Raw genomic sequence first — 7,823 nt, forward strand, 5'->3', positions numbered from 1 at the left:
GTTATTAAATTATAAATATTCTATAAACTAAATAGTGCATTCCCAGTAGCAACGTATGAGTGATCAATTTTCCCCACATCTTCACCAGCATTTGATGTTGTCACGATTCTTTATTTTTGCCATTTTGATAAGTGTGTAGTGACATCTTATTGTGGAGTTAATTTGCATTTCCCTAATGCCTAATGATGTTGAACATATTTTCATGTGCTTTATTTGCCATCTGTATATCTTTGGTAAATATCTCTTCAATATTCTGCTCATGTTTGAGTTAGACTGTATGTGTTTTTACTGTTGAGTTTTGAGAGTGTTTCACATATTCTATATTATAGCTCCTTGTCAGATATGTAATTTGTGAATAATTTCTTTCTAGTCTGTAGCTTGTTATTTCAATCTCTTCACAGGATCTTTCTTAAAGTAAATTTTTAAAAACTTTGATGAAGTCTAATTTATTTAGTTTTCTTTCTAAGGATGATGTTTTTGTTTTTGGATGTCAAATTTAAAAAAAAAATTGCCTATCCCTAAATTCTGAAGTTTCTCAAGCTTTCCACGCCACCCTAAAAAGCTTATTAGTTCTATGTTTACATTTAAGCTCATAATACATTCTGAATTATTTTTTGCATTAGGTGTGAAACTTTCTTATCAAGGTCCAATTGCTCCGGTATCATCTGTTGAAAAGGCTATATTATTAAACTGAACTGCTTTTGCAACTCTGCCAAAAATCAGTTGAGCATATTTGTGTGGGTCTATTTCCGGGTTCTGTAGTATATTTTTTGTTATTGATTTCTGTGTCTACACTGGTGCCAGTACTACACAGTCTTGATTACTGTAGCTATACAATAAATTTTGAATTGGATAGACTGATTGTTATTATTATTTTTCAAAGCTGTTTAAACTACTGTAGTTCCTTTGTTTTTCTAGGTAAGTTTTATAATAATTTTTCATATCTAAAAAACATCTTGCTAAGATATTGATAGAAACAACACTAAATTAGCATACCAGTTAGGTGGAAATTGACGTCTTTACTATGTTGAGTCTTCCAATACCTGAACACAGTATTGCTCTCTATTTATTTATACCTATATTTAAACTACCGTAGTACAGTAGTTCAGTCTACCATTAAGAGTAATAATGGTAGTTTAAACTACTATTAAGAATCATGTTTCTCAATCATCTTTAATGAAATGGAAAATGCTTAAGCTATCATGTAAAGTAAAAAAGATATGTTAAATTATAAATATTCTATAAGCTAAATAGTGTAAGAGTTAATAAACATGCATTCACAATTTTCAAACAGAAAGGAGCATTCCAAATATTATTAAGAAATGTTATATTTAGATTTTATTATCATTATATATGAATGGATTCCATTATATTGTTCTAAATTCTTTAAGCTTTTTTGAAAATTATACTTTTATAAGAATATTAGCATTACTGATTTTATAAATGTATAGATCAACTACTAACTCAAAAATATGTTCATAATATAACTAAAATATTTATAATTATATCCTTATGCCTTCTGACAGGCAATTATTTTTTAACATCAAAATATTGAGTAAAGTTTTATATATGGAGTAAAAATATAAAGTTCTACAGTAGAATATTTTCTATTTCTACACTATACTTCTTGCTAATTAAAACTGCTTTCAGAACATACTTCTTATATATCTACTACTGACCAGCTCTATTGCCATTCACAATATTTTCCTTAATTCTCACTAAATACCTTCGAAAAATCTCTCATTTTACATGTGAGAAAATCGAAATCTCAGGTATCAAGAAATTCCTGTGAAATTATCCAAATTTTAATTGTAGAAAATGGTTTTATCTCCAGAATATCTGATTCCAAACTCAAGGACACTTTTTTCCTAAAACAGAAGTAAAAATTTAAACGTGCCTATAAAGAAAATATGGGCAACTTTTACGAGTGATTTAATGATTTTATGAATGATTTAATTTTTCTCTGTATTTCTAAGTTCTTTTGTACTGAATAGGAATTTTTTTCTGTTCACATGATTTCTAGCATTACTAAATTTTTAAAATATATGTACTTCACAGAATGAAGGATATGTTTTACGGAAACATGCAGAATCATGCTATTAGTATTTTTCTATGAAATGAACTCTTAATTCAACATAATTCTACTAATTTTATAATGACAATGACATTGCTATAGATTTTTCTTTAAAGGTACATTTCCAGAATATATCCGTTGTGTACTGAAAGATCTTTATGGCACAAAGTAATAAATACTAAAGAGACATTCTAGCATTAGTTTTAATTTAAAATCACTTCTAATCTTCCTATGAACATTACTGTTAGGAAGTGAGTAAAACTGGATCATTGACAGTGTTAGCACTTCACTGTCTAGAATAGCGTGAGATTTATCCTTAGGTAGCTGTTTAAGTGATGATATTTCAAGGTGGTCATCATTCAAAGGTTGCAGTCAGTGAGTTAGACAGACATGGAGGCAATCAGCCAATAGACTGTATTGTGGCTAAGAGCTCAGAATCTGAAGCCATACAGACTGCCTATGTTTTCAGTTCACTACTTGTTAAGAGTGTGATGTGATAGGTCAGTCAATCAACCTCTGTGTCTCAGTTTCCTCATCTATATAATGGAGCTAATCATAACACCTCAGACTGTTGCACTAAATAACTTAATAAAGGAGAAATGACCCTACATAAAAGATATTCAAAAACTGTTCATAGTAATTAATATTATACACAGTTGAAGAAATTATCTTATACAAATTTATATTGAATTGTTAATAATTTAATCAGTTTCATATTGTTTTTTGAGACTTTTCTGGGTATAATATCCCTGTGGGGATGGGGGGAAAGGCATTATAAAGACTGCTTAACTTTTGAAATATGCAACATAATCTATAGAAAGTTTTAGCAATTCAGGTGTGTTATAGAAGAAATTCTTCTATGTATAGTAATTAGAGGCTTACTTGTTATTTCATTATTGTAGCTAAAACAATTCTTTAAACTTGTAAAACACTATTGGTCCTGTCTGGCTGGAACCTTTCCTGAAAAATGTTTTTTTAAAAAATGTGTACTGATTATTGAGAAGATAAAATGAAATATACATTACAAAGAGAGCCACATAAGAGTCAAGAGGCCATTAAAGAAGTAGAGCCTATACACATCTCATACCTCCTTCCTCAGAACTGCTATTAAGTTGGTAACCAATTGCTACTCTCAGCTCAAGAGTGAGCCACAAACATCCTGGACCAATAACTGCTGCATAAACGTGTGTGGACTTTACTTCCTCCTTATAATTTTCACCTCCCCCATTTACATACTGGAACTAACCAATCTCTGTTAACCTAGCCAGAATCCTTCAGTTACATGGAGGACCAAAATGGGAACCTGACTTATAAATTTCACCTCTATAAAATCCTGCCTTTTTTTGTTCTCTTTGGAGTACAATTTTGGTTTTTCTCTGAATCTGTGACTCCACGGTTGCTATCCTTTTGCTCAAATAAATGCTTTTTGTTCTTTATTTTAGCCTAAACCTCTTATTTGGTTAACAGTACTGAATATTAGAATATTTTTACTTCATTTTAAAGTATAGATATACACATATTTTTCTTTCTTTCTTTTCTTTTTTTTAAAGTATAGATATACACATATTTTTCTTTCTTTCTTTTCTTTTTTTTTTGCCTTAGAAGTTGTTCTTAAGGGGAAGAGTCTACATTTAATTAAAAAATGGCCTTCAAGGCACTTTTCAGAAATATGTATAAACGTGGGACACTGCTCAGAAGAGATTCATTGTGTATTCTCTATGAGTGCTGATTAAACTAATTAAAAACTGCAAGTCTTATCAAGATTATTTATTAAACTCTACTTGGCAGTTCCATTACTTAACATAGCTCAGTAGTTTATTCTCTCATATAAGAACAGTAGCAGTAATTCAAATAAAGAATGAAAGTTGGGAAAAGTTTGATAAACAAATAATAGACTATATTTGATCCTTTGTACCTCAGAAAGTGACTCGATGACTAAGTCCACAGAGTATAAAACAGCCTGTTAAATCACCTACTACTTTAACTTGTATTTTGCTTTCATTACCTGAAAATACATACGAGATAACAACTATCAGCTTCCTATTCCAAACCATTCTCATCAGTTCAACTCTGAAAAATAATCCAAAGTTAATTCTCGATTTATTAGTAGTGGTCAGGAGATTTCCATTAGGGACCTGCATATGGCAATTCTAGAAACTGTATTGAAACCAAGCCCTACACCATAAGCTATGAATAAATGCCTGCTATTCTCTAACCGACAAGTGCCTTCTAGATTTCTCTTGTGTTGCTGTTAACTCAAGGCACAGAAATTCACCCAGGGAACTAAGATCAGTGAACCAACAAAGCGAAGAAAATATGGAATGAAGTAGCATGGGATAGGAATTTGAGCTCTGCTGTTTATTAGGTCTGTGAACTTGAGCAAGAAAATCAATATTTCTAAATTTCAGCATCTCATTTGCAAAAGAGTAAAACATACTTTGCAAAATTGTGGGAATAATCCATATCAAGTGTATGGGAGTGGTCCTGAGAGGAAAAAAACTGGACTCATTATTAAAGTTGAATAATTCTAACGAGCAGAATTAGTAAAAAGTGCAGCGGACTTCCTCATGTGGATGACCACTTACTGTTATTATTGTAAAGGGACTGAGGCTTTAGGAAAAAGACTCATTCAGCTGCCTTCATGATACTCAAGACAGATATTAAGTTTGGGCCAGTGTGAATCATGAAATTGACTGCAGTATTTATATTTATGATACAAGCATTTGCGTCATTTATTGTTGCTTTGAATATTTATTTCTACAATTCTGCTGAAAAAAACTAACTAGAATTTAGAAACTTTCCTTTTATTGATGTAACAGTGCCATTTTTATTCTCATGGAAACATGTAAAAATATGATTCTAGAGGATCTAATTGGCAAATCAAGGCACAGATGGTGAATGACTCCGGCAGTGAGATACAAGGTAAAATAGGAAGTAGATTAGCTTGAATTCATTCCACAATATTTGTAAATAGTTTTCAAAAAGCACTGCAACTGCAGAAAATCAATTGGTTTCTTGAATATTTTATTGACCTAACCTACAGTCATCGGTGTCACTAGATCCATTAATTAGATATAATTCTTCTTTCTTTCCCTGAGTATCTGCCAACTGAAAACAAAAAATCTGAATTATCAACTGCAGAGTCTCATGAAAATCAAAATTCCAGAGAAGCAGGTTTAGTCACAAATTCTGTTCAAGCTGTTTTTATAATGTTGAAGATTCACCTAGAACCTTACCCTAGAGGCTTTTCAAACAACAGACATATGTAAATCCCCAGTGAATGAAACAGTCAGGAGCTAGAGGTTCATTTCCAGGAAGAAAACAAACACTTGATAATATGTTTACGAATTTGAAAAAAAATAAGCTAGTGGGAACGTGTGGAAACAATTATCATTAACCTGCAGTAAGGGAGAGAAAAAAAGGATATTTGGACCAAGTTACCTCTTGGACATAAAATTTCTAAAGTACCTCATTATTACAACTGGTAAAATGCAAGAATTTTTTTCCTGCAAAAGAGTGTACTGATCAATGACATTTTATTAAATTTAGCGGAAGGTTTTGGAAAAAAAACACCTGGAGCGAGTGACTCAGCAAGATGGCAGAGCAGATGGTTTCCGACTCAAGCCCTCGTCACAGAGAGACCAAAGAGCAACGAGCCACAGACAGGATGTCTTCGTGACTTTCCCAGGACCTGGTGTTGATGCCGAAGTACCCCCTTTGGACCACAAAACCCCAAAACTCTGCATCAGAAGGGTAAGAGGGGCAGTGTCACTTTGATGGCATCGCCACTTGCCGAGGCCCACACGGAGCGACACTGAAAGGGTCCCTTGGCTTACCGGTTCTCCGCTGAAAGCATAGGGCCAGGCGGACCGCCAGCTTCCTTGGCGTACAGGCCCTCGCCGGCAGCTCGGGGGATCCCAGTGTTTTGCGTGGGCTTTCTGGGGACCTCCGCCGGCACAGGCCACTCGTCGGCACCAGGTCGCGCGGGCTTTCCAGGGACCACCGGAAGGACAGGCCGCGATGGAGAAGGGGCGGGGCTTAGGCCGTGTGTGCGCCCTTCTCGTTGGACCGTACGCCCCCTGGTGGTGACCCACGAGAAGAGGTCCCAGCCCGCGATTGCCCGTTTGCACGAACAAGCGAAGGGCCCCATCTTGCCAGGGAGCCGGCCTGGCAGGTTCGCCTAGTTTGGGTCCCCAGCAAATGGGTCATCCCTGCGACAGACCTCAGTCTCCATTTCCGCCCAAGCAGGGAAACAGGGCGGCAGCACTGCCCAACTGCCCGGCACAGCCTCCAGCACGGCCACACCAAGAAGCCCAACTTGAGACCCCAGGCCGCACCAGAGCCCATCTGAGCAGCCCCTCTATGCCAAAGACTCTAGCCAGCAGCCTCGCTCAACTGCGGGGAGTAACTTCTGGCCCCTCTTGACCAGGGAGCTCGAACAGTGACCCAGAGCCTCAGAGCCCAGTCTACGGCCACTCCTGAGCACATCCTGCATCTCTGCCCAGGCAAGGAGCTCAGCCAGGGACCTCGCCCAATTGTAAAGCATAACCTGTGGTCCCTTCTGACCAAGGAGCCAGGCCACAGACCTCCCCCAAAGGTGGAGCACAAACGATTGCCTGATTCTGGAGCCAAGCCCACAGCCCCGCCAACTTCCAGGCCCAGCGAGATCCCTGCCTGATCACAATGCACAGCCTGTGGCCCCAAACAAAAAGCCTTGTCTGCGGCCCTGCGAATTACTAACATTGGGTACAATCAACTCCAAGGATGCAGCTCTTCTAAGAGCAAGTCTTATTTATGTACCTTTCAGTTTGTAACATGTTACTCGCATCATTATCACTATAATCTGATTTTATGAAAAGAGATTCTAGCCGTTAATCTTTTTTACTTAGAATTTTTAGAAAATTAAATTCAAATAAAATTTTAAAACATTTTAATAAGAATAGATAGAATATTCAAGACTTAGCTGAATCACCTGAAACACACACCCTAAACGTAGTCACTCATTTTTTTTTTTTTAAATTTAAGAAAAAAAAAATTGTAGAATTCCTATCCATGATAAGGCATCCTATTTATTTCATCAATCGTGCTTTCTTAGTACAATAATCTTTTTGGCTTTTGCTATCTTTTTCAAAGGAAACAGATTTAAGTAATCATATTTTCAACGGTGTAAGAGACGTTCAAGAAGTCCATTGCTGAAGGGGAGGACTAAGAGAATTTCGGAATGTGTAGGACAAACAAACAACTCATTTCTTTCTAATATTATTCACTGAATCTCAAAGAATGGTGAAGATCTGGCATTCACCTCTGGATCCAGTGAATAAAAGGCAGAGATCAAGAATAAAATAAACTGCTTAAGTGGAACTTAAAAGAGAAGCATAGATTTGGTGAAATCTGTTTCTGTCCAGTGTGTGCTGCTTGTGTATCAGTCAAATTCACAAATTCATGCCGTTTGTTGAAGGGTGTTTGTGTTCTGGTACTACTAGATAAAATTAATTTTATTCTTACTACTTCTGCAAACCTGACTTTTTTTTTTCCTGAAGATGTGAAATAAAGCCACCTTTGTTGAGACTTCCAACCATAGCATAAGGGAACACATCCCTAATATGGTGATCTCTAATCTTCAATTTCAAAAGAACTCTACCATTGAAATGCCATCCTATGTGCAATAAATCATTGACAGCACCCAAGAGGATTTAAAATGGCATTCAAAAAATAATTAAGAAAACAGATTTTGTTAGGCTTTAACATA

This window comes from Pteropus vampyrus, unplaced genomic scaffold (assembly GCF_000151845.1).
Source record: "Pteropus vampyrus isolate Shadow unplaced genomic scaffold, Pvam_2.0 Scaffold119, whole genome shotgun sequence".
Lineage (NCBI taxonomy): Eukaryota > Metazoa > Chordata > Mammalia > Chiroptera > Pteropodidae > Pteropus > Pteropus vampyrus.